Raw genomic sequence first — 23,592 nt, 5'->3', positions numbered from 1 at the left:
TGTTCTTTGATTAAGATCTATCCTTGGGTTTGTTTCTCCTTCACTATTCAGGAAGCCAACAGTTTCCTGTTTGGGGACCTCGGGGAGCGGTCTCCAGCCCCAACATGAGTCAAATGGGAAAGACACTTTCCCCAGGCAACACGTAGGTCAGTGTGGGGAGCATTTGAGCCAAGTTTAGAGACTATCATTGTATGAAGTATTATCAAGCATCATTGTAGACTATCCGCATACTGAGGCTCAAGCACTGGAACAAGAGTATAGTGGGCTGCGCAAGGGCTCAGCCTGAGGATTCGTTACTGAGCTGGATTTTGGCAGCCAGAGCAGATTAAATGCAGCAAGTGGGCTACAACCAAGGAGTTACATTTATCAGGGCCCAGGAGTTTGGAGACAAGACGGAAAGAACAAGTAGAGCCCTGATCTTCCAAGAATGATTCAAGAACATATGAAGTACTGGAGCTATAGACTGGCCTGAGACTGAAACCAGTATGTTGTCTGACTCTGCCCCAAAGAGGCTCTGTCCCTGGACCCTTCCCATCAGGCAGGGTCCAGCCAGTGTTTTAGATCATACCTAACTAACACACAAGGTTATGATGAGAGAATTGTATCTAGTTCATCATAGTGAAGGTGTTAGAAGGGCTGAAAGGCCCAATGGGAAACTGAGGCACCCCAGAGGTCAGCAGTAGAGGAAGCCTCTACCACCTCTGGCTGAAGGGGCAAAGGGTAGAGGTGGCGTTATCAGAGCCCAAAAGGCACGACTATTCAGTGAGAGCTGAAACCTCAGACCGGGCAGGCTGGCAGTTACCACTCAAAGCAGCTGTACTGGTGGAGAAATGTGCTGGCTGCTTTCTCTCCCACCTCCCCCAGTGCCTCCCATTGGCTAAACCTTACCTAGTGGCCAGTTTTTTGCAAGGAACTTGGGAAATGTAGCCCACCAGCAAAGGGCAATTCCTGTTGCGCCCCTCTGTTGTGCTCTGTACAGGAATGGATCTGTACCCTAATCCAGAAAATAAACTTCCCATTAGGGTAGACACAGGCCTTGCAAAAGCACTTTGATTTTAGGATTATATTCCCTCCCAGACTCTAACATCCTGTACTTCATATGGACTTTATCATTCATGAAGGAGATACTAAGTGAAGGAAGTACTAATTAAACTAGGTGATCTGGTTTCCCAGTCTCTTTCAACCTCTGACTTGTCTGAGCTTAGATACTAGAAAAGTGAGCTGTTCACTCATCCTTGGAGAAGCCCCTCATGGGCTTCCCTACTGGGAGGTACAGCAGAATGAGGCTGTTGCCACTTTCCAGTGTCCATGCCTGGAATGAACTGATGTCCAGTGAGATGAGGGAGTAGATGCCCCTTGTTCTACCTGCCCAGGACCAGACACCAGACAGTCCCTCGCAGAGAATGCCATGCTGTTGTGAATCAGACTGGTGTCAACCAAAATACCATGCTCATGTGACAAGACTTGTCTATATGTTCCTTATCTCCCTATCATTTCTCATTATAGTATAGACTCGTGAGTTGATCACCCAATAAAAATTCTAAAGTATCAAGCCCTGGTACCCTTATAGACCAGTGGGTCATGTGATCTTGATTCAAGGCACAGGGTATTCAGAGGCTACCAAATATTTCTTAGAGCTTACCTCTTGAGGAGTCAACTACAGTAGTCCCCTCTAATTTGCAGGGGATATGTTCCAACACCCCCCAGTGGATATCTGAAACCATGAATGTACCAGACCTGATATATACTGTGTGTTTACATACATACACACCTATGATAAACTTTAACTTATAAATTAGGCACAGTGAGAAATTAACACCAGAAGTTATGACAATATGCTGTAATAAAACCTGTGAATGCGATACCATGACAGTCCATCTGATAACCAGGATGGCTAAGTGACTTAGTTGGTGGGGTTTGAGTATACAGTGTGGATATGCTGGGTGAAGGAAGGTTTCACATCCTGAGTGGGACAGCAGACCAGTGTGAGATGTCGTCACACTACTTGGAAAGCCGCACAGCTGAAAACTTATGGATTGTTACATTACATGGAAAATTCCATAAATAACTTTAGACTGGTTGGCCACAGGTAACTAAAACTGTAAGATGAAACCTCAGATAAGGGGGAATTACTGTAGATATTTCATTCCATTTGCTGATAGGAAAAACTCTCTAAACTCCAGATAGCTATCAAACCTAGTTGATACCTAACCTGTTGGAGAGCAGATACCACCTACTGTTCCCACCCCTCTCTTCCTTGGTGAGGGAAGGAAGGAGTGATAACATGCCTGCTAGAGCCCAGGCATGTCTGTCTCAAATGGCCAGTTTCCATAATATGGAATGTTGCTGCACACCCCCCAGCTTCATGGTTTAGTGGGTATGACCGAGCTCCTGACTGGCAACCTCAGTCCGTTTCTTGCTACCCTGTGGTCAGGGACATCAGGCTCTGAGAGGACCAGGAGCAGCTCAAGGGCTATTTTTCTGTTGAGGATGGCATAATCTTGCTTGGAGTTCTAGCGATCTGTGCTTCCATTGAGGCTTGCTGAAGGCCACACAGAGCATGCTTGTCTGTCCCTGAGACCTCTAACACCATTGGAATTGCTTGTTAAATGGCCTGAGTACATATTATAGCCTGGGCTTACTGTGGTGCTCCTCCTGGACCCCACTCAAAACTGGAACCTCCAAGGACCCAAGAAACATGTTTAAGTAATATTCCCAAGGGGTGACATATACAACTACACTCACAGGAATGGGGTGAAAAAAGTCAAGAGTAGTATATACTGTCTGCCAAACACAAGTATTATGCTACTTAACAGTAGGTGGTCAAAATATAATATGTTCACTTTAGAGAGGGGATGCTGTGGTATGCCCTAGATGACTGTACCCTAGAGACCTGCTGGTATGGTAATCCCTATGATTTCAGGAATTATCACCAACTCTTTGGCATGCACATATCTTTCTTGGACTTAGAGAAAATGTGCCACTCCTGTCCACTGGATCCAATTAGCATTATGTCACCAAGACAGAACCACAGCAGTGTTCTAGAGAATGTCAAGATTTCTATCCATGTTGTAACAGAAGGGAAGACTTTGCCTTGTGGGAAGATGAAAGTTTTGGTCATTTTTACTGACAGGAATCTGAAAAATGCATTTTCCAGATTAATAGCTTCATACAAGTGTCAGATGTATTGATGCATTCCCCTTCTGGCACAGCAGCTGGGATTAGGGATACCCCTCAGTTAAGTTTAGGATGATCCATTGTCATCAGCCACATCTATCTACTTTTTATAAGAATCAGAAAAGTGAATTGACAGGGTGATAGACCACTGTCCCTGCATCCTTGAGGTGGTTGTTTCTAATCCCTGTAATTACTCCAGGGAAGCTGTATTGCTTTTCCTACATAGTTGGAGGTCAGGATGGAGTAGGATGGTGACATGGTTTCAGGGGAATCTACTTGGTTTTCCCTACCTTAGTCTTTAATTCCACCAGTCAATAAGCTAATTGTGAGTTAACAAGCCACTAAGACTATCAAATCTCTATACTGAGGACTAGAGAACACAGATCTGGGTCCAGCGAACCACTGGCTCCACTGTGGCGTGAACTTGAACCAGGACTCCATTTATCATCTGGTCTCCATATACCCTATGTTAATCTGAGGCCCATGGTGGTGTCTTAGATTCCCTGGGATAGATGTCACTTGAGACTCCCTAGACCTCAGAAGTCTGGGTGTCCTTTGCTTAGTGTATAGTTATTCTAAAATGGCTCTTTACCCTTCTGGGGAAAGAATAGGGAAATACTTCTGGTGACATTGTAGGTCTTTCCTCAAGAGAACTCTCCAGTAAGGTAACTGTCTCAGACCTAGAAACTTCATAGAGATTGTGATTACTTTTTCGTTGCAGTAACTGACATCAGACTTGTTTTCTGGCTCCTAAGTCTCATTGTCTCACTATACAAGTGAAGAAATAATCTTACTAGTTGCTTATCTATCTCATCCTAAAACATAATGTATTGATCTACAGCGATCTATGACATTGGCCACTCATACCTTGATTATTATAGTCATTACCATCAGACATTAAGTCAGGAGGCAAAATGCTACCACCTGACCTCTGTATAGAATCTGATTTTACCCATTGATGCAGGGAGACTAATTCCACAGCAGCATCTCCTACTGTCAAACCTTAACTGTAAGGGACAGCTTATCATTGATGTTGTTGCTGCCCTAATGCATCCTGTATACCCTTTGTCTTTTTAAAAGGGCCCAGAAGACACAACCTTCTTAAGTAGTGGATTTTCTGATCTTAGGGAAAAATCCATTGTAATGTCCTCTTAGTACATTCTGACCCTTTCTCAACACTCTGCCACGGCAGTTCAAGTATCTCCATCTCATTTACTGTGGGTCATCATTTCCAAGCTTCAAAACAGCCATCTCAGCAGTACCTGGTGAGGATGTCTCCAGATGTCCCTGCCAGGATATTCGATGCTGAGTCATGGAGAAATGCTCATATCATCTCCCTTATTCAGCCTTGTATTCTTAACCTCTGTATCCAACATCCTCAGGAAAAACTTCTGTGCGTGTTCTCATAGATGCTACAGAATGTGCTTAATCAGACCTTGCAACACTTTCAGTGAAGAGCCTTCTTCCTCTCAGGGCAAAGACTGAATTCCTGGCTTGGGGCACCTGACCCAAATTATTTTTCTTGAGATAATAAGGGGAAGAGAGGTAGACTTTTAGGAGGACATGTAATATCTTTCAAAGTATATGCCTCAAGTGTGGTCTTTTCATGATCTCCAGGCAACAAGAAGCTGTTTCTTTCTAACATAGGGTAGGGGAGCCACTTCTCCAAGCCTGGCGGGTTTAGGAGACATTTGAAAGCTCAAGATTCTCAGGGACGTCGACCCAAGTGTACCCATCCTGAGTCTCGGGATCCCATTCTTTGCCTATCAATGCTCTGAATCTAGCAAAGGAGACCTGTTAGGCTTTCATTCAATATCCTTTGTTTTTCTGCCACCTTTAGTCAAATGTTCTGAGTGAATTTTCAGTATGACCTGTCATCCAGCTACAGGAGATGATCTCTCTAAATCAAGTCATTGAAGTGTTCTGGCTTTCACTGCATGTCCTGAGTTGCTGGTAGGCTGATATGAGCCTGTCATTTTTCAAGGTTTCTAAATCCATCTCAAGGTCAAGCTCTTCTACAATCATGGGTTTCCATTACCCAATACCATTCAGGTGCTAGAGCCACTCATTTATCCAGGGCTTCCCTTTCCATCTGTACCTCAACCCAGAAGAGGTGGGTCTTAAACAGTGACGCTACAGGGTCTTGCTTCTGCTGAGATATCTCAGGAAGCAAAGGGATGTCTCCCAAAACCCATCTCTATGAAGAATGGGCATCTGGGGCATTTAGCCATAACTCCTGTTCCCCACACTGGGGAGATACCCTGGAGGTATTAACACCCCTTCACCTCAAGTTCACTTCAAACCTGTGCTTTCACACACATGGCCTGACTTCAGTGGCTTCAGAGAGGACCCTGAGGCAGAAAGCACAAAGACATGTAGGTCACCTGAGGTGGACACTGTCAGCATGAGTTCAAGCTCGTTTAGAACTGCCCAAAGCATTTTCAGCTGAAATTAGAGGTGAGCCAAGGGGATGTGACTCAGAACAAAAGTTTGTTTGAGAAATCAGTTGCTTTGTGCTTTTCCCTAAAGTGTCAGACCCTCCTCTGAGACTATCTGTATTTGTCAGCTCATTCAGGGAGAAAAGGGAAGAGCTGATCTGCCAAGTCTCCTATCCCATGAGTTGGAGGCTGACTCCATGCAGCATTACCATTCCCATACATCCAGTCTGCTCATGCCTGGGCACTGAGCAGGGTGGGCCATCCTGTGCCTACACTAAAATAAGGAAACCTGGGGGCAGGAGTTGAGGTGTCAGCACAAACATATTGCAACATGCTGTTTGTGTCAATGTAAAATCAACTGCTGGAACAAGGGACAGATGAGACTGAAGGATCTGATGTGGTGTATGTAACAGATATGTGCTGTGTACATCATAGACCAAGTAGGCAAAGATAATGTCAAAGATGAAACAACAACAAAAAATGACATAAGGAACCCACAGAACACTAAATCAATCGTTTAGACTACATTCAGTTTCAAGTGTTGCTGGAGAATATAGGTCCTTGTCTCATGCAGGAAAGAATTCAAGAGCAAAACATAGTAAAGTGAAAGTGGACTTATTCAGGGAAATACACATTCCATAAAAAGAGACTGCCTGTCTCAGAAGGCAAGAGAGGCAGCCCTGAGGTGTGGAGGTGGTTGGTTTTTACGAGCTGGGTAATTTCATGTGCTAACAAGTGGGAGGATTATTCCAACTGTTTTGAGGAAGGGGTGGGGATTTCCAGGAATTGGACCTGTCCACTTTTTGGCCTTTAATGTTTATCCTGGGAACTGTCATGGCACCTAGAGGTGTGTCATTTAGCATGCTAATGTATTACAGTGAGCTTATAGTGAGGCTCAAGGTCTACTGGAAGTTGAATCTTCCACCATCTTGGGCTTAGCTGGTTTCACCCAGTTTATGTCGTATCCTCAATTGCTATGTCATCCTTTTAATGGTTGTTCCCTCTGCCCCCTTCTCTCTTGTCTCACAAGTACACATGAAATACTTATGAAATGACCAGATACTAGGCCGAAAAGCGAGTTTCAACAAACTTCAAGACATTATCCTGTCTTGGTCTGGTTTTGCCAGAAATTGGAGCCTGAGGGAACACAGGTATAGGTGACTTGGGAGATGATCCCTCAGTCCAGGAGTCAGGAGACAAGAAAAGCAAAGGCAGCATTATTTAGCTGGTTACTACTGTGGCCACCTGGGGCCTGACCCTCTGAGGAACCCTGGAGAATGTGCTGCAGGTGTGACTCTGCAGGATGGAGGCGAGAGCCTGTGCCCATGACCTCTCATCCCCTATTGATTGAGAGTTGCCCCCAGAGTATAAACTCCCCTACTTCTGAGTTCCCTGCATGCAGGTTGAATGAGACCATGGATTTCAGAGAAAGCCCTGGAATAAAGAGGTTGGTGAGCCCTTGAGATAGGACACTATTCTTCACAGGTGCACTGAAATCCGGCATACTAAGGGGATGGAGGTGGGCCACCAAAACTCTGCTGCCTATAGGTGACCTTCTCTGACAAATAGAATTTTGTTATCTTCTTTGACTTCAGCATAATTACCCCTATGTTTAGAACTTAGGAAATGCTGAGATTCTTGGTCTCAGAACAAATAATAATGCAAGTTACTAGAAATGAATGATGGTAAATGTAAACAAAACCTGTGGAATATGGAAATTTTTAAAGAGAAACCTAAGCCATCTTAAACATTTTCTATGTTGAACAAATATCAGACTTACTGTTCTGCTTTTTTTGATTCTGTATATATAAATTATATAAAATATCATATATATGATAGCAGAACCTAATGACATGAAATATGAAACAGGGACAAGACCAAACATTGATTCCCTGGAAAGGCCAAGGAGACAGACAAACCTGGTAAGAGTGTAGTGGGCTCTGGTGCCCACCCATGTCCCTTGGATCTTAACATATCAGTGGGCACAGGCTGCTATCTAACTGCCAATGTACCATCTTTGAGGGTTCTTTCCAAAGTCACTGAAGACCCCTGTGTCTTTGCATAGGACAGGTCCCAAAGTGCTAGGCAATTAACACATCCTTGGGGCAGGCTTTAACCAATGACTAAGTGGAATTAGTACGTAAATACCCAGTGCTCTTGCCCCTCAGTTGGGATACCTTGACAATTCCTTATTTTCCAATAATACCCAGTGTTTTTAAGTCTTAATAACACAACATATATTGGCTGCCTTCTCTTGTCTCACTTCTCCACTCACTGCTGGTATTTCTCAGATACATTTGTACTCAACTTCTTGTCTTTGGGTCTGCTTTTGGGAAAACTCAAACTAAAATTGTCAAAAAGATGCTCCAAGTAAACAATATTTGGACTTAGGAAATTGAGTGTAATTGCAGGCACAGAATAAGAATGTTATGAAGCACTTTGTGTCAATAATTTTGAAAACTTGGATGACATGAACATACCTCTAGAAAAAGAGCTTACCATAATGAAATCAAGAAATGACTCCTCTAAATAGCTCTATTGTGAGAAACCAGGCCCAGACTATTTCACAACTAAGTTGTTCTCAGTTAATACCAATCCTACAAAGTCTACCAGAGAGAAGAGAAAGGGTCATTTTCTCAGCTCATTTCAAAACCCAAATAACTTTAGTTATTAAACTAAATCAAGACAGCACAAGAAATTTCTGAAGCTGGTATTCAATCTTAAAGGACTAGCTAATAAGACCTAGCAATATGTACAGATATAAAAACACTATACCAGACTTTTTTCCAGGAATGTAAGTTTGGCTAAGTTGGCATATCAGTCAAGGTCCAATCAGGAAAAATCCCCTTTGCTTGAAATACTCAGAGTGGTTCCTAATACACCCAATTTTTGCACACATGGGTCATAGAAGACCAGAGAAGCTAAACAGGGAAGGTGAAGCAACAGATCAACAAGGGTATACATGTTAGGTTGACTATTCTAGAACTCCACGTAGACAGAATCCTATCTGGAAGAAATCATATCAGTTTCCTGGGACAAGAGGAAGCTTTCCCAGGTGGTAGAAATATTCGATATCTTGCTTGGGGAAGTGGTTAGGTGGATAGAAACATGTCAAAACTCAAACTCAAAATATGACAATATATGCAATAAATACAGTTTATTGTATATACCTTATATCTTAATGAAGGCTAAAAAAAGAATGACACATCTTAAGCTGAAAAATAAAAACCTCCAGCTAGTCACAGTGGACCCACTAATTCATTTCCTTGCAACCCCAATATCCCACTCTTTGGTAAACTCCCAAATTGCTCATCTATTCACTTTTTTCTTACATGGATTCATAATATATTCAAAGTATTTCTGGTAGTCTTGCAAGCTTTTATATAAATGAACTACTATAATCCTTCTGTAATTCACTCGCTGTGAGACATCCATGTATGTTGCTGTAGTTTACTCATCTTTTTTTACCAAATTATTCCAGTGAGTAGATTATGGTTGCTTCATACTTTCTCCTGTTTGTGGTCTTTGGGTTCCGATACTTTTATGGCTAGTGTTTTGAACATTCTTGGACACTTGCTGTAGAATGTTTCCTAGAGTAAATACCTGAGAGTGGGTTTAAGTGCCTATTTTTAACTTTGGTAAATATCTTTGAGGTTACAGCACCAATTTTTTTTTTTTTTACCAGCACAATATATACTTCCCTTCATTCCACATCCTTGATACTGGCAAAAAATGTTAAATCAGTCAAAACTACAATAGTATATAGTTCAAGCATTTTCATGATCACTTCCTTGATTATATGTAAAAATGTGTTTATCCTTTTTTTTTCTGGCAAAGTTTCATTGATTGTATCTTTTTAACCATTTCATTTCAGGTTCTGATTTCTAGAAGTTCTTTACTTATTCTGGGTACTAATTCTGTATTGGTTATATCTCAAATCTCCCCAACTGCATTTTCTTCTCACTTATGTTCTTTGGACAGAAATGAATATTCTTTTCTTAGGTAATACTTAATATATTTAAGAAACTCATTCTTAAAGTCATAAAGATATCCTATATTTTCTTAAAGCTCTGTCTCCCACTTCAGTATTAGCCTCACACCATTCACAAATCAATTACAGAAAAATTACGTATCTTTTTCTAATAGAAAACGTATTGATTAGTACATCCTTTCTCCACTGGCCAGCAATATAGCTGTCAGTGTTAAGTTGCCATGTACGCATGGGCTCATGTTTAAATTCTGTTCTATTGGTCTATCTGCCCATCCCTGCCCAATACTGTTGTTCTATACCTTCATAAAACTGACAACTTGTGTAATTAGAGTAGATGGATTTGGGAGTTGGTGCACTTCTCATATTGAGACTTTGGCCTTCCCTGACTATTGTAGCTTTGCCCAACAGGCAAATGAGATTCTAAAGCTTCTGCTTTCCAGCCTAAATTGAGGCAATGCCACATCTCAGGAGAGAGTGGTGAAGATTAATGCCACTTATTTAAAAAGAACAAATCTAAAGGAGACAGGGATAATGGCGCCCATTACACACATTTAATTCATCAATTTGTGGCTGCACAACCCACAATCTGGAGTAAGTTTGCTAGGTCTACTAGTGGTAGTAGGCCCCATCACAGCTGCAGTGACATCAGAAATCTTTGCTAGTACTGATTAACTTGGCCTCAGATACATAGTATGTAGCCATTAATATGGTAAATATGTTCTTAGAATCAAAGTGGCTCACATTTACAAGGAATAGACATCATGAATTCGATTTTGCTCCAGGGCTGTGTGAACTCTTTCACATTCTGTGATAAAGTTTGAGATTAGGACCATCTAAATGTACTGAAGGGCATATCCAGTCTACTGATGATACGACTGGATGAGCAGTGACACATCGGAGGTATTGGGAAGGCAGGGGCTTGTAGGGGGAAAGGAGGCAAAGGATCTAAGAAAAATCAACTGACTTGCATGAGGCTGATACTTTAGGTATCAAAAATCAAGTGATCTAAACCAGAATTATTTCCTCTATTTCCTCTTCTCTCCCCACTCTTGATTTTTCACTCCAGTTTCAACCTCTCCCATAGCTTAATCACTCTAAAGTGTGTTAAATGTCTGAAAAATCTGCATTTATCCTTGGGTGATATAAAATGTTACATGTATTTTTCATTTACATAAATGATATTGTGCTGTAGACCTTTCCTTTTCCATGTAATGCTCCAAGATTATTGGTGGTGTTTATACTACATGCAGTTCATGGTTTCTAACTCCTCTAATTTTATTTTTCATTTCCTGTAATGAACATCTAGGTTCTCTGCCAACTTTTCTTAGCACTAAAATGAATATTCTAGAATACTTAGGAATCTGTGAGAATACTCTGGGCTATATCCAAGAATGTTACTATCGGGTTACATTTCTTCCTCTATCTGATTACTTACAGTAGAGAGGAAAAACTGGAGCTCTGTGCTAAACTGACAATTAAACATTGAACTTTGTACCCTATTAACAGCACGAATTTTCTAAGCATCTATGAAAGGCTAATAAAAATTGATTCTACACCAGGCCAGAAAACCTTAAATTTCAAAAGGCAGAAATTACATTGTGACAAGAAAATTCTCATGCTCTTCCAACTTAAAATGGTCTGCTTCATAACTACCAGATCAAAGAATACATCAAATACCCAGAGGTAAATGCATAACCTTAAATAATTTTTAAAACCACATGTTTATTTATTGAAGTATAGTCAGTTTACAATGTTGTGTCAATTTCTGGTGTACAGCATACTGTCTTAGTCATACATATACTCCTTCTCATATTCTTATTCATTATAGGTTACTACAAGATATTGTGAGTAGAGTTCCCTGTGCTATACAGTAAAAACTTGTTTATCTATTTTATATATAGTAATTAGTATCTGTAAATCCCAAACTCCCAATTTATCCCTCCACCCATGCTTTTCCTGCTGGTAACCATAAGTTTGTTTTCTATGTCTGTGACTCTGTTTCTGTCTTGTAAATAAATTCATTTGTCTTTTTTTAGATTACACATATGAGTGATAATATGGTATTTTCTTTCTTTCTGGCTTACTTCACTTAGAATGACTATCTCCAACTCCATCCATGTTACTACAGATGGCATTTTATTTCTTATAGCTGAGTAGTATTCCACTGTATAAATATACCACAACTTCTTTATCCAATTTCTGATGGATATTTAGGTTGTTTCCAAAAACACATTCCTTTTAAAGACATTACAAAACATTCAAGTATAACTGTAGCTTTAGCCAAATTTCATAAAAAAAATTTTCTGTTTGTGATCACTAAAGAAAAAATAACAAAAGCAGAAATTAATGTATTAAAACACAGAGCTGATATAAATGCTAGAGCTGGCCCTTCCTAGGTACTGGGATGGAAGGGGAATAGTCTTTTTTGGTTATGGAGCAGACAGGTGATGTGATGGGGTGTAAGTAAGGAGACCTGGCCATTAACTGGTCACTTAGCTTTGAACAGACTTTTTCTCTCTTCAGTTTAAGCTTACCCCCTCTAAGTTCAAAGAAGATTGGAAAGAAAGGGAGGGGAAGGTTTGACTGCATAAAGCTTAAGTAAATCCTAGCAGTAATTTTGACTTGGAAGCAAATAAGCTGGTGCATCTGAGCTCAGGGATGTCAAGAGACCTGTGTAATGGATTTATCTTGGTTGATACCGGTACCTCTCCTACACCCCACCTTTGAGCATGGACCAGAGGAAGTTACCTTTGTACCTTTCCCCAGGGGGATGGAAGTAGGTGTCCATGGGCAGTATTGTCTTAAGCTGAAGGAAGTCATGTCACCCATGATAACTAGAGCTCATGTCCCAGGGTCCTGCATGGAGTATTGTCTTAAGTCAAGCATCTCTTCTGACTGCCAATTTTAAGCATGACCATGCTGTCATCCATGAACTTCCCGAAACATTGACATGAGATGAGGAATAATAGATATGGTTTCAGCATGTACTCAGTTCATCACCTTGAACTTGACATATGATTACTGCTACAAATATTTTCTTCCTTTCTTATACCTGCAGTATTTCCTAGGACAATATTACAAGGGTGAGAAGTAGCAGTGATAGTAGTAATGCCATTTTTCTAACTAAATCTGATGCTTCTAATAGCTCATTAAATGTGATGTTTGCTCTAAGCCTTTGGAGATTTCTCTGTATCAAGGAAAAGACATTTCCTTTTACCCCTAGCTTGACAAAATTCACTGATAGTTTGTAAATGCTTTCTTGAAATTTGAGATGTGTTTTTTCTGTAACATGTTAATGAGTATTGATCAAGCCTTACATTTCTGAAATGAATTCTACTTTGTCCCTATATATTTTAATACACTGCTGTATCTGATTTTTCCAATATTTTAAGGCTCCTTGCATCTGTTAATGATGTTGACATATAGCTTGCTTTTCTCATTCTGTCTATGATAACAAAATAATGCTAGCTTCATAAAATGAATTCAGCAGTCTTCATCTTTGCCATTTTCTTTTATGTGATGTATCCTCATTTTTTTTTTTATCAGTCAGGGCCTAAACATGGAAAACAGAATTCCAAGTATTTACTACACAATAAATACTGAATTTAATCCAGGTAATGAGTTACCCTGAAGATGGAGGTGCTGGGAGCCGAGCAGGGGATGAGATTGTGAAAAAACCAAGAAATGAAGAGCTGCAGGGATGCACTACTGCCCCTGAGCTAGGGAGACAGAGCAGGGGAAACAGTCTGGGGAAACCTGGGGTGGGGCACCTGGAGAAGCAGAAACCAAGGTGGGCCTGAGTCTGAGTTGCTGCCGGAGATGAAAAAGAATACCCTGGACTCTCTCCCCATCCTCCAACCCCACCCCAGGCCTTTTGCTAGGCCAAAAGAAGCCAGGAGCCAGCTGGAAAGGAGGAGCCTGGGAAATGCAGGCTACAAGTTCAAGGTCAGCCCGCTGCAGGACCCTGAGTAGAACAGAGAGGCAAAGACAGAACAGAACTGGGAGCAAGTATCACACACATTGGCTCCAGGGTTGTGCTGTCGAAGCACTGCTGCTGTGGGTGTTCTTGAATGTCTCCTGGAACACGGGTTTCAGAGATTCTTTATGGTGTGTATCCAGGAGTCGTTGGGTGTGTGGACTTTACATTTTACTAGAGACCACTAAAGCCCTTGTGTTTCCCATTCCCAGCTACATGTAAAGTCTCAGCGCTCCGGGTCCCTGGCAACGCGGTTTCAGGGATCTTCTGTTGGCTCCTCCAGACTCTCCTCCTTTCTCCAGCCCCCTCTATGCTCCCAGAGGCTGAGCTGACAGGACTTCATCACCCAGGTTCCCAGGTCCCCAAGCCCTCTGGTCTCTGGAGCACTGCTGAAAAAAGATTGACTCCTCCTTCCCCTGGTCCCTCTGAGTGAGAATAACAGCTTTTCCCCTTGGTCACGGCAGGATCCAATGTGCTCCCCCTACACACAATGTGCCAATGCCCCTGGGAAGAATCCTCTTGCAAATAAACCCTCCTTGTATTCTAAACTGACGGAGCCATTTGTCTCCTGCTGGCGCTAAGACTGATACAGCCAGGTAGTCTTTACCTTATGGACTGCTCATCTAGTGCTTCTGTAATCTTACATGCCGCGAGTTTTAGCATTACCATCTTCGTGTGTGCTGCTCATTTCTGGTGATGTGAACTCCATTCACAACATGCTATTGAGAAGGTTTTCTTTCTTACTCATTAATAGGTGTTCATTATATAATCAAAATACTAGTCCTTTTTAGTTTATAGGGAGCAAATATTTTCTCTCAGTTGAGTCATTCCCTCTGAGATCTCCTTAATTCTTCATGGTAAAAATTAGTCGATATTCTTGTATGCTTTTTACATACCAAAGGATTCCTTCTACCTTACCTCAGGTCATAACTTTGGAAGACAACATAGAATAAGCTGGCTTTTACATCTGCATCTTTAATGTCTGCAATTGATAAACATCTTGCACATGACAGGGTCCATAGTCGTTTACTCCCATATGAATAACTGCATGTCCCAGACCCCTGTATTGTCACTTCTGTCTCCTTAAGTGTATTCTGGGTTCTTTATTTTGTTCTTGGTCTTCGTTACTACACTTCCTAAGTCTTCCATGAAACACATCTCTACTTGTTTTTCTCCAGCCATGCGTTAGCTGTTCTTGTCGCTTTGCTTTTCCATATAAATTTGAACTAACTTGTCAGTTACTGTGAGAAACAAAACTTTTGGAGTTTAACTATGAATATATTTACCTTGGCATTCTGCTTAGATTCTTGGAACTTCTAGGAGCTATGGTTTTATGATATTTTTAAAAAGTTGTCAGCCTTTTTTCTCTACTTGTTTTTCTTTATTGAATTATAGTCAGTTTACAGTGTTGTGTCAATTTCTGGTGTACAGCATAGTGTTTGTCATACATGTGCATATGTATTCCTTTTCATACCCTTTTTCATTATAGGTTACTACAAGGTACTGAATACAGTTCCCTGTGCTATATAGTAGAAACTTGTTTATTTATATGTAGTAGTTGGTATCTGCAAGTCTCGAACTCTCTTCCCTACTTGTTTTTTTTTTTTAATATATAAACATTTTTTGAGTTATAATCATTTTACAATGTTGTGTCAAATTCCAGTGTAGAGCACAATTTTTCAGTTATACATGAACATACATACATTCGTTGTCACATTCTCTTTCGCTGTGAGCCACCGCAAGATCCTGTATATATTTCCCTGTGCTACACAGTACAATCTTGTTTATCTACTCTACATTTTGAAATCCCAGTCCCTTCACACACCCCCATCCCCCTGGCAACCACAACGTTGTATTCTATGTCTATGAGTCTGTTTCTGTTTTGTATTTTTGTTTGTTTTGTTTTTTGTTTTTAGATTCCACATATGAGCGATCTCATATGGTATTTTTCTTTCTCTTTCTGGCTTACTTCACTTAGAATGACATTCTCCAGTAACATCCATGTTGCTGCAAATGGCGTTATGTTGTCAGTTTTTATGGCTAAGTAGTATTCCGTTGTATAGATATACCATATCTTCTTTATCCTACTTGTTTTTAATACACACTTTAAAGCAGTTTTAGGTTCAGAGCAAAACTGAGGAGAAAGTGCTTCCCCCACCATTCTATCTTGAAATACTTCTGCCCTACTTTCACCCTTCTCCCTCTGGGACCTTAGTAATGTTCATCTGTGAGATACTGCTCTACAGCTCTTGGATGCTGAGTTTTTCCTTTCTGTGTTTCAGTTTGGATCATTTGGATATTAAACTGTCTTCAAGTCCATGGATTCTGCAGCTGGATCTAGTCCTCCTATGAGACATTTGAAGACAAATCTTTTTCAGATCATATCTTTTGCTAGCTTCTCCACTTCTAAACTTTAAGCTTCCATTTCTCTGCTGAGATTCATCTATGTAAGCATGTTGTCTACCCTTTCCAGTAAATCTTTTATCATAGAATCATAGATAAAGTGACCATCTATTATTCCAGCATCTGAGGTATCCCTGAATTGGTACTGCTGACTATTTCATCCCTTCACAATCGGTTGCCTTTTTCCCATTTTCACCACATTTGAGTGCCAGCTCTTGTGAACAGTAGATAAACTTTTCACCTGGAAATGGGCTGTGAGGCCGTTGGCTGTGTATTTGGAGGGGTGGGGCAGTGAGTCAGTCTAGGCAGATGTTGAGTTGGGTTTGGGGTTTTCTTGGTGCTGTTGTAATTTTCATCGCTTCCCGTTTCTCCAGTGAAGTCTGCTTCTGCCTTGTGTTTATGGTGCCAGAGGTTTTCCTCAGTGTTCCTGCCCATCCTCAGCTCTCAGCTGATCCTGTGCCACAGACAGGGTCTCTCCCTGACCTGGCCCTGCCCCAGCAGTAGACTTTGTGCTAGGCTTATGATGGGGGCAGAGGTATCCTCTGTTCTCCTTGTCCAGCCTTAGCCCCAGGCTAGCTCTGTGTCCCTGGGCATCTGGAATGGGGGTTTCTAAGCAACTCTGCCCCATCCCATGGCATTCACACACCCTCTGGTCTTAGCAGGAAAATACATTCTCCCCCTCCCCCAGTAGCAGCAGCAGCAGCAGCAGCAGCCCTCTGTATCGGTGTAGGAATGGGGGCAGGCTACAGGTTGTCCATGCTTCCCTCTCCCAAAAGCGGTGGCTTTTACCTCTAGCCCTGAAATGGGGAAGAGGGAATACCTGTCTGCCTACAAAGGCAGATGGGTTTTGCTTCTCTTGCTCCAAAAGCTTTGGGTCTTCACTAGGCTCGGGATTCTGGAATTAAATTGTTCTCATTTGCCTCGTGGCAATGTGATCATACTGCAGGCGTTAGTGGAGTGGTATATCGATGATTCTCACATCTTGGTGGGATCAGAATCACCCGGGAATCTTGGTGAAAATATGAAGTCCAGACACTTTTCCACTTCAATTAGTGTGGGCCTTTGTGGTTTACTAGCATTTCAGGGAATTATGATAATGAGAATTTGGGAACCTCTGTATTATAGCATCATAATTACTAAGACTTATCTGTGGTGAACGGGGATGACAGAGGTCGAAGGGGTTGTGCAATCTCTCTAACACATTAGAGAGGGAGGCAGTAGTGATCACCAGGATTTGAGAAGTTGGTGGTTAATGGCCAGAGTAGCCCTGAAGGAAGAAAATGGAAGCTCAGTTCAGCTAACTGCAAACCATGGCTCTAGGAGATGAGAGCTCCTTCAGATGACATCGAAGTGCACATGAAGTTGAGAATCGGGCACAGTATGTGATCAGGACAATAGCAGAGGTACAGGGATGTTAAATTTTCACCCTGGCAAGCTCGTACACTAACACTGGGCCCTGATTAAAGAGGAGATACTGATACAGGGACATCTGGACAGGTGGATTTCAGATCCTTGAACCACCCAGTTCCCCAGAATCCTCTGGGCCTTTCCCTTTGCCTCCGGATAATGCAGAAGCCTCACCTGACATTTACACCAGCTGCCCCAAATGGAAGCCACCATCCCTTACCCAGTTCTCACACCTGAGCCAGTCCTAGTTAACTCCCCTTTGAGAAAGAACCTGTAGTACCATGGCAAGTACACAACAGTAATGATTGTCCCAAAGTTCACCCCAAAAGGAACCTATGGTCACTCATCTGAGTATACACTGGGAAAAGGAAAATACTAAACTCTTTCAGAAGTGGTTAAAGGGTTGGACATATTAGTGATGTGAAGGGTGAGAAAATGCTTATGAATTTCCAATTAGACATATTTTATGCCAACAGCCCACTACTTAATGCTGCCAATTGAATGTCATCATCTTCTGCCTATCAAGGAGTAGAGTTAGGAGACAGAGGCTTCAAAAGTATTGGTGAAACTCCAGTTCTTGATGAATGGTTTGTACACACTTAATCTTTATGTCATAAATATTTCATAAAATGATGATTAGAGCAGGTCAAAAATCTGGGTAAACAAAATTGGATGGGATATCAATTGGGTTTTTAGTCAGGAGGATTCTAAGACTCCAGCGGTTGGGGGAATATAGAGAATTGGCAAGAGGTCACAACGTTTGGAATTGTGACTTGTTGAAGGTTTAAGAAAACAGATCTCAAAACTTCAAGGTCCTCAGAAGTGATCAGTTCAGAGGATAGTATCCTTTATTGAAATAAAGAGCGAGGTAATAGTTCCGTTCTCTTGGATCATTCAGGTAGAACTGGACATTGGCAATTAGGCTGAACGGAAGCCTAGTGGAGGAGGGGGACCTGCAGATACGGAAGTACAAGGCAGTTGGTGATTGAGCCTATCCCATGTCTTTGTTTCAGATTCAGTTTTGAGGGGAGCTCAAGTGCAGACTGATGCACAGGTAGTTTATTGGGAACATAGCACAACTGAGAGGCAGTGACACTGAACAAGGGCTGATGGCCCAACACATGTAGAAACCAATACTATGGTATCGGCTTCTGAGAAAAGAAAAAGCTTTATTGCAAGGTTGACTGGCAAGGAGATGGGCAGGGCTCAAATCTGTCTCCTTGATCCAGAATTTAGGCCAATTTTAAGGGGTTAAGGGAATTTCATACTTGGCTTAAGCTACTTGGGCTGCTGAAAGCTGGATTTTTCTTGCTGCAGGACATCTTGCTTTGTAAAGGGCTCTGGTGGCAACATGACTATTGCTTGGGTTCCATAGAATTAAGATTCTTGGTTCCAGAATCATCCTGGGGAGATGGGTTCCTGTCTTTCATATGTGCAGTACTGTCTCTGTGGATTAACCAGACCTTGAGTTATTTACAATCTGTCTTAAGGAAGCAAAACTGGTTTAAGCTGGTCAGTGTTTTACATACTGTTTCAGTATGGGGAAATGAGAGACAATATAAGGATTTGAGCTGGTCACCACTACAGCTGATTGCTTGCTCCATCTGTGGGATCTTCAGGAAGGGTCTCAGAAGAAATAGGGAAGCACTTACTCAGGAGGTTTCATTGCCCCTTTCAATCAAGTTCCACCAGGTGTAACTCCATGGCTTTCTGCGTCACACATGTAAGTGCTGAGCAGATTCCCACAGGCGTCTATGTGGCAGTGTCACAAGCTCCAGGACAGGATGGCGGGTGGGTGAGATGATGTTGGGTTGCTTTTGGGTGGAACTGGGTCCCAGTAGCAATGGCTTAAAGGTGAGGCAAGGTCAAAGAGTTTGTAATGCAGAAACATCTCCAAGTCCACCCCCAGGGGCATATTTAGAAGTATATATAGTTGAGCACCTGGGGAACACCAGCTCTTAAAGGGACAGGTGGAACAAGGTGCCTGGAGGAAGACTTCAAGGATTAATAGTAAAGGGAAAAAGAGTTGCCACAAAATCCGAGAGGCGTTTTCAAGGAGGAGAACTTAGAAAAATGATACCAAATACAGCAAATCAAACAAAGTACATTGCAACCAATAAACTTGGTGGGAATTCATTAACTACAGTCTACTTCCTGGAATGAAAAGTCGCAACATACTAACCAGTAAATGGACTGTGACCTGGGTAGTTAAATGACACTAGTATATATACTTATTGTCATTTAAATGCTATATTAATGCAGTGTGTATTTTTAAACATTCTCAAATGAATATCAGGAAGTAATTATCTTTAATACAAAACCTTTCTTCACTAGAAATGAAAACATTAATTTGTCAGTGATATGCATAAAAGTGCTCTATTTTCAAAAGTTTTTAACACTCTGTGATACAGCATTTTGAAGACCTAAGCTTAGTTTGTTTTGATTCTTCCTTTTAAGGGTTGTCAAGGAGGAAGATATCTTAAAGATGGGTAGCTCCAAATGAAGGAACTACACTGTTGGCTGTGGTTTAAATTGTGAAACACTATTTAGTTCCATCTACCAATTATGTGAAACTTTGTTTTTGAGATTCTTCTGTGTAACTCCCATCTTCTCTGATGTCAGTCAATTGTTGCAAACTAATTGGAAGGTGTTGTATTTCTACACTTCAAACCAATTAGCCCAAACCTGCTGAAATTGTTTGAAAACAGAACCTTTTAATCTGTTTAAAACTCTTCCAAATTTTAGTATGCAGACACAAGAGATTTTAGACACTTTTTTCGAGAACAAAAATCTCAACACTGTAAACATGTCAAAACGTACTTTTACAATACTCTGTCCGTCTTTCTTCAAAAGCAGTTTGTCCTTTTATCATTACTACAAGTTCACTTTTACCTATAAGAGCATCCTTTTGTCAAGGTCAGATGTGGGACACAGGAAGTTTTGAGGAGACAAATGCATAACTCTAAATTTTCTTTTGCAATAGAGAGTGATGAATTTTTCATATCACAGACATTTCTTACTGCAAAGTATCATAGTCAACCATGGTTTAAAAGTCTTGTTTTCCTGAAATTAGTCCCATCAGTGACACCTTAGCACTACATACTGTTTTCACCTTCCTCCTGGCAACTCTCTGTGAATGATGCAATGGATGAATTGCACATGGCGTGTGATATCTGTAAATTTATATCAACTGTGGTTACGCCTATATTTTCCATGAAGGAGTCATTTCATGTTGAAGGTGGCTCACGAAAGTAATCTTAGGTATGTATCATTTTTGAAATAGAATCTGACATACCACAATCTGACACATATTCAAAACATTTATACTTTCATCCAACTGTATAGCAACCTCCCACACTATATAATTTGTTGTAAACCTGTGTCTTCAAATCTTTAGTATTTTCCATGCATCTGCCAATAGTATTTGGTGATAAAGGAATACATTTGCTTTTTATTTCTGGTGTATTCTAGCAATTTCTATCATAGTTGGAACAGCCAAATGTTTCCCCAGAGGTACATGGATTTTTAACCATTCACTCCTAAACATTTATTGCTAAATTTAGTGAAATTTTGCAGAGTATTGGAATAATTGTAACTTTACAGAACACTGACAGAACTGTAGTTTTCTCGATAGGTTCTGTATGCTTCCTTGAATTTATCAGGTTAGCGAGACTTGAAAATAACATGTCAAGTCACTGTATACACTTAGGAAAGGGGATTTTTCTATTAATGATAAACATCACATCACCCTAATTATCTTGAAATTTTCTATTTAAAATCTCTTGGTAGACTTACTGGACTGCTTATTGCATCTCATAACATGCTACTGAAGAAACACAGTAGGAGTGGAAATTACCAGCTTCTCAACTCTTACTCTCAGATGCTAGTACTGGTTTCTTCAATCTGTAGTTTCACTGTAGCGGTCTAAATCACTCTCCGCCTGTGTTGTTGAGGATTAGTTTGGTTAGAACTAAATACTGTCCATCAGTCCTCTCAGGGCAGCACATTGCTGAGTAAAGGCAGAGCCCCAGTCAGCACCTCCAGGTTGGACAGCTCCCCCTCTCTCCATGTCTCATGTGTCCCAGCTGCCCCCTGACCATCTAATGCACAGATGAGCAGGGGTCAACCTGTGTGCCCAGTGTCCTTACCCAAACTCACCAACATTAGTGTGAGTCTCTGTACCCCAGGAGTCTTTACTGACAGACTGAAGGTACAGCCACCTCAATTTGGAGTCTGCTGGAATAGTGAATAAACACGTCAAAAAGCTGATCTGTGGGGAGGTTAGTTGTAACTAGGAAACACATTTGACAGATTTTTAAAATTAGCTTAGTGCTCCTGTCTCCCTGATCTATGGGGAATGAGCCACTGGAAGAAAAATTGAAGGTGCTGGAGGAGGGATAATCAATAGAGTACATCAGAGAGGGAGAACCTGGGATTTAGAAAACGTGGAAGAATTAAGCTATCTCAGCAGAGGCCACCTCCTGATAAATTGAGAGGGTTGTGGAAAATCCTAAGTAACTTTGGGGATGAGGGTAGGGAGCTGAAGGAATACAGAAGCTGCTGGTGTCAGGGATATGTGCTGAAAGGAAGGAACAATATAAGTTTTGTGAAAGAAACAAGTTTTCAATGGCAGCAGTATGTAAAGAGTTTCTTACTTACAGGATAGTAGTCACCTTGTCGTTTTAAGAGCTAACTGGCCTATGAAAACTAAAGCCATGGTTGAAGTAGCCCAGGGGTCCTGTAGCTAAAAGATGTGGCAGAGTAAGGCTCTGGACTCCAGAGTGCCCTAAGTGCCCAAATACAGGACAACAAATACAGACGTCTAGAGTTGAAGAAAAACTATCCAACATCTACTGATTGGGTTACATTATACTTACATTTAACATCATCAGACATTCTTGAAATACTGCTTTTTCTAGTCACATATGGCACTTAATTCACTCGTTGTATGTAGCTTGAACATTAGCGTCATCACTGGCGACATGCCGAGTCATCTAAGTTTCCCAGAGCTTGTGTGCTTGGACATATAACAGACAAGAATCTGACACAGCTCCGGGAAACTTGATCCCAAGCCCCGAGAACCCACTGACATGGTGAAATACCAGTCTTTTCACGTATTCTTCAGATGATGAGGGATTTATTTCCTCCAGTGTAACTTACTCTGCTTTTTACAGTGATCTGAAAGACTACAGTGACATCTAAAATTTGATTGTAGGGACACAGGGCATACCCCAAGGAGGGAGTAATGAGATGGTGTTGCTGTGTGTGCACATGTGTGTGTATACACTGCACACTGCCTTTGCCAGTCCTATCAGGGACCTCTAGCAGTCCTTAACCAGCACTGACTGGGGACTTTTCTGGTTAATGTGTCTTCCCCACAAGGCACTTTGTATTTAACTAAGACTGCTCCAAAATGTGAGTTATTATACATTCAGTTACTGTAAAGCTCAAAGTCATTTTCAAGTCTCATAATTTGACTCCATCTTTTCAAGGAATGAATTTTTTTAGGCAAAATTCTGATATCCAGGCATATGTTCTTCCTCACCCCCAGTCCTGGCAGCTACTACATGTCGCATGGCTAACTTTTAGCAAATAGTCATTAGTGTAAGATGGTCCAATGATGAATGTGAGTGTTCCGTGTCCTCCCCCTCCCTCCTCTCTGCCATCCCTCAAGCCCCTGGGATCCTCATTCAGATGCAAGTAATCAGGAAGATGTGAGAATCAGGGAAGCTGTGTTTGTCATAGAGTAACTTTGCTGCCAGGAGAGAAATGGTTTCAGAAGTTGAAAAGGGAAAAATTACTGGGATGAGTGAGAGTGAGTCTGTTTAGAGGCTAAACAATTGAGGGAGGTGCTGTTTCCTGTGGGGGCTGGTGAAGGGGACCAGTGGGGGAGAATGTTGAAGATGTCTCACTGAACAAAAGACTTCAGGTCACTCTGAGATTTTACTCAGTTTTAAGGCAAAGTACGTGTCCTGACTGTTTAGACCTAGTTGCTTTTGAAGAGACTCCAGGTTCCTCTAGGACCTGGGTTACCTTTGGGGCTGTGCTGTCATCACCTGACAGCACTGTGTGCTTGACGTGAATTCCTGTAATCCTCTACAACTCGGAGGCAGGTTTGCAGATGAGAAATCTGAGGTTCTGCAGGTAACTTGCTCCTAATCCTTGCTGCAAATAGCAGCTCATAAGAGGCACACTGGGGG

The sequence above is a fragment of the Camelus bactrianus genome, chromosome 20, assembly GCF_048773025.1.
Source record: "Camelus bactrianus isolate YW-2024 breed Bactrian camel chromosome 20, ASM4877302v1, whole genome shotgun sequence".
Classification (NCBI taxonomy): domain Eukaryota; kingdom Metazoa; phylum Chordata; class Mammalia; order Artiodactyla; family Camelidae; genus Camelus; species Camelus bactrianus.
This window is presented reverse-complemented; position numbering follows the sequence as displayed.